Source organism: Microtus ochrogaster, unplaced genomic scaffold (genome assembly GCF_000317375.1).
Source record: "Microtus ochrogaster isolate Prairie Vole_2 unplaced genomic scaffold, MicOch1.0 UNK44, whole genome shotgun sequence".
NCBI classification, from domain to species: domain Eukaryota; kingdom Metazoa; phylum Chordata; class Mammalia; order Rodentia; family Cricetidae; genus Microtus; species Microtus ochrogaster.
Genome location: NW_004949142.1, coordinates 365,216 through 375,819, shown reverse-complemented (window position 1 = coordinate 375,819; position 10,604 = coordinate 365,216). Strand labels below are relative to the sequence as shown.

Here is a 10,604-nt window from a genome sequence, read left to right as displayed (position 1 = left end):
AAACCTGTCACTCCCATAACATTTACTAGTGGTAGCCGGCAAAAATTCCCAGGGAGAAAGGCGTCTCCCCTGTGCCCAATAAATTCACCTAAAGGCAGTCCACCGATCCAGTCAACCCGGTCCTGCCTGTGCCCGTCGGGGTGGTGCGACAGGGGCCCTGGTTTAAGCCGCCCTCCGGGGAAAAAGCCCGGGATAATTATTGATCGGGGATACTATGGACTTCTGCCCTCGGCCTGAGAGGACCGGGACGCGGGCCTGGTTCCTGGCCGTAGGGAGGTGGGCGGGCCGCAGAGGGGGGTCCAATCACCACGACCACAGCCGCCCGCGCCGTTAAGCGGTGGTCGCCCCCACCCAAACAAAGCAGCATGTGCCGGGCGCCTGGACACAGGCTCGGCGAGCAGCGGGAGCGCGCGGCGCAGGCCCGGCTGAGCGCGCCCCCGCGCCCCGCTGCGCACAGATGGTTCCGGGGCCCAGCAGGGAGGCCGCGCAGGGGGGCGCGAAGGGACCTCGGGGCTGGGGAGCGCGCGCTGGGAGGAACCAGGAAGCAAGGCGCGCTCGGGGCGACGGGCGGGCGCGCGTCCACGGAGCCTGAGCGCGAGAGCGGCGCGCGCGCCCCCGTGGGCCCCGGGCGGGAGAAGAGTCGTCGGCCCAAGCCGTCACCCCGGGCGGGGACCAAGCGCGGGCGACGACGCGCGGAGGTCCTGCACGGGGAGGGAGCGAGTGGACGCGAGAGAGCGTGCGGGCCGGAGGAACCGCTGGCTCCCGTAGGGGCAGACCGAGGTAGGAGCTGCGCCCAGCGTGCGGCCGGGGGCCGGGGAGCCCGGGTGGGGCCCCCGTGCTTTTACTGCCTTGAAGCTGGGCAGGGCCGAGCCGCCGCCATCGCTCCGGGGCCGTGGGGAGGCCGCGGGGGCCGTGCGCTGGGCGGCCTCGCAGCGGCCCAGGGCGCTGTTGGGGGGGGCATGAGGGGGGCGCGCGGAGGCCGCGGCGGGGGGCGCCGTAGATGCCGTGGAAAGTGTTGGCGCGTGTGTGTCATGATGGGTGTGTGAGGGACACCCCCAGAGCCGATCCCCTGGGAGCCAGGGGACTGCTGTCGGCCGCCTCACACCTTCCTGTTGCAATTCTGAAGAGTCTCTGCTCTCTCCCAGTTTTTCCTCTTTTTATTATTACCTCCCCCTGTAAAGTGGGGTGCCGGAGAGTCTGGGGAGATAGATGAGCCGGAGGTGCCCAGTGGGGTGAGAGGGTTATTAGCAAAGCTTTAAGAAAAAGCGCCTTATAAGGAGTCAAGACAACAAATAGCAACATTTTGATAAGGCTCTGGGCTGCGGGATCCCGCGTCAGGACCTGCCAGGCCTGAGCTTGTACGTGTGGTGGTGGGATGCGGGCTCTCTCTCTCTCTCTCTCTCTCTCTCTCTCTCTCTCTCTCTCTCTCTCCCCTCCCCCCCCCCCCCCCCAGCCAGGGTTGAAGACTGGAAAAAAAAGTGCTCCCGGTGTCGGGGGTAGATATGGGGAGTCGGAAGGAGAGCTGTCTTATCACCGAAGCTGGTCTGAGGCTAAAGGAATCTGGCAAGATGGTCAGAGCGATCAAAGAAAAAAAAACTTGTCCGGAGCTGAAGGCGTTTGCAAACACTTGTAGCCAGCAGTGATGGAAAAGGCAAAGAAGAAAAACAAACGCCAGCGCTTAGCAAGCTGGGATTAATAAAAGCCACAAGGCTTTCAAAGGCAAAAAGAGATACCGATTCTCTTTCTCAAGGACCTATGCCCACTTTTTGTGCTTGTCTTGCTGTGGGTCATAATTTGCAAGAAATAAATAGTGGCAAACTGGGTTATAGAATCTTAGATTTGGGAAGCCTCCACTTCCCCGGGGGGGGGGGATTATACCTCTTTCCTTTATTGTAAAACAAAAACAAAACAAACAAACAAAACTGAGGTTCAGATAGGTGGAATTAGTTAGCAGCTCAGGTCACTGTTTATTATTAGTTTCGGGATTCACACTTACCCTTATGGACCCATCCCTCTTTGCCTTCTGTAGGCTGTCCCCTGGAGTATCCTCAGAGAGTAGCCCTTGAGAGGGCTAGTGTCACTGGGCTGAGGACTTTGTGCAGTCTTGTAGTAGTGGCATTGTATCATCTGCTTGTGTCTTGGGTTTCCAAATCGGTTGGCTGGCTGCCTGGGCCCTAATAAGTTTTCAGCTGTTGAGTCCGCATCATCTCGCACAATTTTGTTACTGTTCAATTAGGATACAGGACTTGGCCTCCTACCTCAGTGTTCTGCTGTTGTTCATTTGTTTTTGTTGTCTGATGTTCACTGCCTATAGGATGTATTTCATTTAGGTACCATTTGTTTCCCGTTTCTCTAATTCATTCGTGACCCTGAATTGGTTTCGAATCTTTGCAGTTGGGGGAGCCGCTGCTGGGTGGCCCCGGCTGATATTTACGTGTTTGTTTGGTAGCAGTTTTTCCCCCTTGGGAAAGAATACAGCTGTTCACATTGACAGTGCCAAATGAAAAAGGGGCTGGTGGTTTGAAGAAAAAAAAAAATTCACCATGCAGCCCTTGGTGGTATCTGTCTGTCCAGTTAAAACACCACCTGTCCTCGGGCGGAGTGTCACTGGAGAGTGGCCTGTTTTCTGTAGGTTCAAGCACTAAACTGAAATACAGCAAAGGAATGGGAAGGTCTCCCCATCTCTTCTTCTCCTTGCCCCCCCCATCAGAAACAAAACAAAAACAAGAGTTGATTTCTGTCACCAACAGTTTGGTGATTGCATAACTCAGAGCTAAATTCCTTCAGAAATCTTTGCTGTAGACCCAGTGACCTCAGCTTCTCCCTAATCCTCACCTTCCCTGTGTTCTTGTTTCTGCCCAGAAGCTGTTAATATATGCTGTGTTGAGTGTAAGAGGGGTGTGTTTCTTTTTTTTTTTTTTTTGGTTTTTTCGAGACAGGGTTTCTCTGTTGTTTTGGAGCCTGTCCTGGAACTAGCTCTGTAGACCAGGCTGGTCTCGAACTCACAGCAGAGATCCGCCTGCCTCTGCTTCCCGAGTGCTGGGATTAAAGGCGTGCGCCACCATCGCCTGGCTGGGGTGTGTTTCTTAAGTGTGTACTTCATAATGTATATTGGAGGAGGAGGAAAAGATGCTATCGATGCCTGAAGTATTACAACATAAATATTTGGCCAACACTTCCTATTGGTTCTGACTTCTCATTTCACCTCCATTTTCTTAGTCTCAACTGATTTCTCCTCTTCCTCCTCCTTACACACAAAGACCACGCCAAGATGAAAAGGATCACTTATTGCTTTTTGGTAGATGTTTAATTTTTTTCCTCCCAATGATGCTATGGTTAGTCTGTGTTTGTGTCGGGCTTCTACAGACAAATCTGCTTGCTGTAGTTCCTTTGGTTTGTTTATTATGTCGGCAGGTGACACACGTGGCCTTGTAGTGAAAGGAAGGTGATTTAAAAGAGGTAAATAGCAGTTTAAATCTGATGTTAGTTGTAAGTTGCCTCAATGCTCTAGTGCCCTACATACGAGGTGTGTGTGTGTGTCCGCAAAGTCTTGCTCAGATGTGTGGACTCTGGTGTTGGGGACATCCTCCTGCCTTTCTTTTGGAGTGCAGTTACCATAGAATTCCTATAGGCACCCCCAGTTGTTTTGTTGTTGTTGTTTAAGCATTTGAAATTATTTTTTTTAACTACCCGAGGATAATTCCAAGTCATCTCCAGTGACTTCTTCGAAGAATATTCTTGTACTATGTAATGAAATTTCAACGCCCTTTGACTTGGGAACTTCTGTTTTCATCTCCTCTCTTCCCCCTTTTCCTCCACTCACCTTCTCTGGTTTTTGGTTTTGGTTTTTGCCCTAAAATCTGGCACAATAATGCATGCTTATAATTTTGGCTGCTTGGGAAACTGAGACAGGAGGGTTCAGAATTTGAGGCTAGCCTAGGCTGATAACCAAAACTCTGTCTCAACATAAAAATAAAGAATTTGGGGGAGGGGAGGTGTAGATCAGGGTATGTATGTGGTTCTGTATCCTATCCCCAGCGACAACAGTCTCAAAATACCACTGTTCCCAATTGTCTATTTAAAGGAATAGGTTTTTTAATCTTTTTTTTTTTTTTTGAGACAAAATCTTACTCTGTAGTCCAATCTGGCCTTGAATTTGTAACATCCTCCTGCCTTAGCCTCCCAAGTACTGGGATTAGAGGCCTGAGTCAACAGGTCTACCTCCATCTTTTTTTTCTTTTTAATTTGAATTTTGTGAATAAAACTGTTCTAAACCAGAAGAGGCCTTTTCCTCTAGCGTGATGTGAACTCAACAGTTCTGTGCTTTTTTCTGGGAATAAGAAAGTCAGATTTAACAGTCTAGTTTCCATTGATTAGGCAGGGTGGTTTTTTTTTGTACATTTAAATTATAATTCTATTTTATTTATTTATTTATTTATTTATTTATTTATTTATTTATTTATTTATTTTTGTTTTTCTAGACAGGGTTTCTCTGTGGTTTTGGAGCCTGTCCTGGAACTAGCTCTTGTAGACTAGGCTGGTCTTGAACTCACCGAGATCCGCCTGCCTCTGCCTCCCAAGTGCTGGGATTAAAGGTGTGCGCCACCACCGCCGGACATTTAAATTATAAACACAAGGTGAAATTAAAAAATTTTAGTTTACCCCCAATTATAATGGCTTTATTTGAAGAAAAAAAGTAACAATGGATATTTTATTAAGGATAACCCTTTACTACTTAAAAAAACAAACAACAACAAAAGCCAAGACGTGTTGGAAATGACTTGGCGTATCAAGATCGATGCTATTTTTACTCATCCAGAGAAACACTGTAGATATCAGATCTTAGGTTGACAGCATGAGACCCTCACTCTAGTGGTTGCGGTGTCTTACACGACATTTTATTACTTTTGTTAGTTTGTCACAACCATGACTTCCTTAGAAGGTATCTTTGAGGTTTGCTTTTCATTTTTTTCTTTTAAATGGTAATATTGGGGTGGGGGTGCTTCCTGTTTATATTTTCAAAATTAGGTCCACATGTTACCCTTCTCGTCAGGTCATAGTTTTCCTTTAAACACACAAAGGCAAGCATCAGATGTCATGCACTCTGTCTGACTCGTCCTGCTTCATGGAACAGCATCCCTGAGCTCAGTCCACGACCCAGTTGGGAACACAAAGCATTCTTGAATCTTTTCCCATCTCTCTTCAAGGCGGAGCACTTTTGGAAGGAGCCTTAAAGCAGCCACAACAACAGAGGCACAGTCCTGGAGAAATGGGACTGTTGCCAGCTCTTCCCTCCCAGGTGCCTGGAAGTCAGGGCATGAATTTAGAGTAGACGTTGGTGCTCTACTATAGACCACTGGGCAGCCGCTGTACACAGTATCATGGAGGATGAACTCGGAGCCAAGGGAAGTGCAGCTCCAGGAGGCGATCTCTGAGGAGTCACCCTCAACTTAGTTTAGAGCTCTTCATTGTTCCTCTGGGATGGGTGTCGCCCTGCCCCTCCCTCTAGGTCAGTGGTTCTCAACCTGTGTAGGGGTCGTGACCCCTTTAGGGCAAACGATCCTTTCTAAGGGGTTACATATCCGATATTTGATATTTACACTACAATTTGTAAAAGTAGCAAAATTACAGTTATGAAGTAGCAATGAAATAATTTTATGGTTGGGGGTCACCGCAACATGAAGAACTGTATTAAAGAGTTGAAGCATTAGGAATATTGAGAACCGTTGCTCTAGGGCCTTGTGAAGCCTAGCCTGGCCTTGAACTCTGGATCTCCCCCCACACACACACCAGCACTAGAATAACAAACTTACACCACCAGACCTGGTTTGACTGTGCTGGAGGCCTTGAGGAATACTAAGTGAACACACTGCCCATCAGGCTGCATCCCCAGACCCACTCGGTGGTTTTTCTAGAGCAAGTCACAGTGACTCTAAATGCTGGAGAGTTCTGTGGAGCCGTGGGGAGAAGTGGGGAGAAGGACAACACGGTGTTGTTTCTGTTTCCCCCTCTTCACTAACTTTCTTCTAAATAGCGTAATGACTAAATAGACTCGGAACCGACTCGGCTGCTGCCGTGTTTGCGGTTTCAAGGTAGTTGCTCTCTTCTGTATTTTCTTTTGGATCACAGTTCCAAAAGAAATAGCACCCTGGCATGGAGCAGGGCTCTGCAGAGTGAAATTTGCCACGGAGTTAAGCCTCGTACCTTGACCTCCTGTTCCCTCCACACCAGTGTCCAAAGAAGAAGAGGTTTAACTTTGTCTCGCGGGTCATTTTCTTCTTTGGGTTTTAATTACAGTAATTACTCCCATTTCCCCTTGCATTGTGCCGTGAAGATGAAAAATCCAGGGCCTGGTTGAGGGGCTGGTTGCTTCTTCCCACAGTCCTCTTGCCAACCCTACTGGTGCTTCCCTCTCCATCAATGCTTCCATTGCCTCTGGCGCTCTGAAGAGCCCTTTGAGAATTCTTTGCACATTTCTATTATGAAGAGAAATAGCTGCATATTCTCCGCACTCTAGTTTTTTTTTTTTTTGAAGTACTTGTACTGACTCATTTTAAAAATTATACTAAGATAGAGAGCATGGTTTGAGAGTAGTAATGAGATTCTCAGAAAATATGAAAACTTTCCTTTCTGACTGCTTATAGAAAGGTTGGGGAAGACAAGGGGAAATACATCAATGAGCCAATCAATTATTGTTATTTGTTGGGATCAATTTGGTGACTAATATTTTCAATGCCCATTGGCTAGTCGATATGAATTTGGCTTTACTCTGTAGTGATTATAGGACAGACCTCAGGGTTTCTGATAGTGCTTGTTTTTCCCTGCCAGGGGATTTCTTTGCATATGAGGAACCAGGCCAAGGTTGCCAGTCTTAGCCACATGTGTGATTTGTATTAAAAATAATTGTTTGATCCGGGCAGTGGTGGCTCACGCCTTTAATCCCAACAGAGGCAGGCGGATCTCTGTGAGTTCGCAGCCAGCCTGGTCTACAGAGCTAGTTCCAGGAAAGGCTCCAAAGCCACAGAGAAACCCTGTCTTTAAAAAAAAAACTGTTGAAGGCCAGGTGTAATGACACATCTTTAATCCTAGCGTTAGGGAGACAGAGCAAGGGGAGTCTGTGAGTTTGAATTCAGCCTGGTATACACTATGAGTTCCAAGCAGCCAGAGCTACATAGTGAGATCCAGTCTCAAATGCTGTTGGTAATAATAATAATAAGTATTATTATTATTTAATACTGTAGGTTACAGTACTTTATAACATAGTATAACAAGTAGATATACTAATTATATAGTAATTATTTTGCCATCCTTCAAGAAATAAACAGAAAATTAATTTAAAAGTACTTATGTCTAAACCCAGAGCTGAATTAAATGTTCCAGTGCCGTAAATTCGGAGAAAGATTATGAGAATAATACCTAATGGTTACTGTTCACATTCAGTGTGTCAGACTAACACTGTTACAGGTGTGTGCGTGTGTGTGCGCGCGTGCATGTGTGCGTGTGTGTGTGTGTGTGTGTGTGTAGGCTAGACGTGAATTTCAGGTGTTAGCTTTTGAGACAGCCTCTCACTGGGACCTGGGGCTTACTGACTGGCTTTGGTTGTCTGACCAATGGGAAGGGATGGGGTCATCCCTTCTCCGTCGTCCCGAGGCTGGGGTTACAGATGAACACCACCATGCCCGCTCTTTTATGTAGGGTCTAGGGATTGAACTCAAGACCTCATGCCTATGTAGCAAGTGCTTTATATACTGAGTCACCCCACCTCCCTGGTGCCTGTGTTTTATGGTCCTCGGAGGAATGGATATTATCTTGAGATAAAAGTGAAGAAATGACCACAGAGAAGTTAAGTAACTCATCCAAGGTCACACTGCTAGTAACCGCAGGACTCGGGCTAAACCCTGACCCATCCTAAACCACTGCGCTCAGGGACAGCAGACACCTGCAGCTTTGGAATGGCACAGGTGGTGCCCTCAAGTCGGTTGTTTCTTTATTTTCCGTAGAAGTGTTCTGAGCTGCCCTTCTGTCTCTGCATACAGACAGAAGGATGATTAATGCTACGCTTACGGTAGTTTATGTACGGTAACCCTCCTTACAGAGAACAGAGTTCTGGCTCAATTTATTTTCAATTTTATTTTGAAGGGACTTAAGCTTCTATTCTTGTTTCACGGAAGCTTTTTAGAGTTTTCGATTACAATTTTTTGAAATACAGCAATTTAAAAGTGTTACTTCTATGGAATAACTTCTTTTTTTTTTTTTTAAAGGGATGTATATCTGTGTCTGTATATGCAGGTGAGCACAGGTGCCAAGGCAGAGAGGCCTTGGCTTCCCTGAGTCTGGAGCTGTGAGCCACCTCGTGTGGGTGCTGGGAACTGAACTAGAGTCCTCTGCAAGAGCAGTCTGTGCTCTCAATTGCTGAGCCGTCTCTCCAACCTTTTGGGACATCGATTGAGGGAGATGAATGAATTAATGTGTATTCAGACCAAAGGAAAGGCCCTGAGAAGTTCCCCAAGCTAGGAGCTGGGTGTGACATTAAATCTTAGGGACAGATTTCCCGCCCCTAAAGGATGTGACATAAACTAGGGAGCTCAAGCCACAGTGGAGGACATCTGAATTCCCTAGGAATGTGGCTGCTCCTCCTCAAACAAACAGAGGGTGTCAGCACCTGCGATTGCCACTGTCACCTTTGACCGGGGCTGAATTTTCTTTGAATGTTGACAAAAATTACATTGTCAGTGGAAAAACCTTATGTGAGATGTGTGTAAGTCAGAGTTTCCTCAGGCTCTCTGCAGTGAGAGCCTGCAGCTCAAGCTGTTCTCTCTGTGTGCTTTCCCCTGTGTCTGATATGTCTGTAGAGCCTTCAAGCGGGGTTTTCCAACGTTTTAGGTGAGAGTAAATGAGAAAGGCTATGAAACCTCATTCATGTCTAAATGCAAAGCCTCTAGACGGTAGAGCATAGTTTGGGGAAGTGTAGGATTTTAAAAGCCCGACCTAGGCTGCATGTCTTAAATCAACTACACTCATAGAATTTATTGGAGTACAGCAACGTGGTTGGAACAGAAGGGATCTTCAGGACACTTAATCTGTTAATACTAAACATTGGACTTTATCAGTCCTAAAATATGTGCAGGACAGCTACAGTTTTAAATAGTCAGAAGTGTTCTCTCAGAAGTAATGTTACTGTTTCTTTGGCTGCTTTTATTGTTATTTTTTGAGGGAAAGCCTCACTCTGTAGTCCAGGCTGACCATACACTCTCAGTGTAGCCTAGGCTAGCCTCCAGCTTGTTGGAGTCTCAGCCCTCTACGTAAGCCACTACACTTCTCTTAGAGTCAAGCCAGTTATATATTTTGGTTTTGTTTAATATATTTGTGTGTGTGCTGCTAGAAATTAAATCCAGAGATTTGTGCACATTAGACAAATTAAGTACTCCAACATTGAGTTACAGCCTCAGGCCCAGGTCGTGGTTTTTTTTTTTGTTTTTTTAGTTTTTTCTGGTTTTTCGAGACAGGGTTTCTCTGTGGTTTTGGAGCCTGTCCTGAAACTAGCTCTGTAGACCAGGCTGGTCTCAAACTCACAGAGATCCGCCTGCCTCTGCCTCCCGAGTGCAGATCGTGTTTAAGAACTGAGAAATATGGCAAAGTAGAGAGTGAGCGGAATACACAGTTCTAACAGAATGAAGCTGTTTACCTTGGGGAGGGGTAGTGTTTTAGGACCTGTTTACAGTGAGAATCGGGCAGCATGAAGGCTTTCCATACAGGCATACGATGCAAATGTCTCCTTATTTGATTTTTTCTGTGACTGTTCTTTTAGTCTGTCACTAATGAATTTGGGAAGTCTGAATGTGCTTGTATTGTCGAGATGAATTGATCGTGCAGTGAGTTTGAGTAGCAGGTACTAATACTCATTGTGTCGTAGCTCATTTCAGTTGCCCCTTCTTCTAACTCTTGAAGACATTAAAACAAAATAGAAAATATCTGGCTTCCTGAATGACATGGCTGTAATTCACAAGCTGAGCTGGTGATGAAGTGAGACCCTCTGATTTCGCAATACTAGGGCTGAACAGGTAATGTTAACGGGATGGGCACTTAAGTAAGATAACCTACCACCACAGGGCTTTGTGTTTTGCCACAACAGTGTGCCACTTGTGGTTTTAAGTTTTATTTTATTTTTTAATATTTTGTGTGTGTGGTGCTGATAATTGAACCCGTGGTTTCATGTATATAAGGCAAACATTCCAGCAACTGTATTCCCAGCAATCAATTTCGCATGTATGTTACCCAGAGATGAGACACACTGTGGAAATGAATGACACTTGAAGAAGACAAATGTAGATTTTATGAAATAATTTATAAAAGGAAAAAAATAAAGACAAATAGTAAAACAAAACAAAGCATTTATACTCCAAGTGTCAGAAATAAAAATGACAGTATAAGAAAAAAAAAATGATGCCTTCATTATAGGGTTATAGATTAATATTCATGATGTCTATATCATATAAATAATAAGAAAGAGAAGGACCCTAAAGAGGAAGTGGAGCGAAAGAGAAACATGGCCAATGTGACACTCAAATAAAAACATGAGCAGTGGGTTGGGGGAGGCAGTGGGG

General features: G+C 46.1%; 1 protein-coding gene across 1 annotated transcript in view; it reads left to right on the top strand.

Annotated features, from left to right (window-relative positions):
• Positions 1-465: 465 nt before the first annotated feature.
• Positions 466-10,604, top strand: part of Stat5b (signal transducer and activator of transcription 5B) — a 71,029-nt gene continuing 60,890 nt past the window's right edge. Inside the window, exon 1 of the mRNA XM_013354449.2 lies at positions 466-780. The gene's annotated coding sequence lies outside the window, so the exon portion shown is untranslated. The remainder of the gene's footprint in view (positions 781-10,604) is intronic.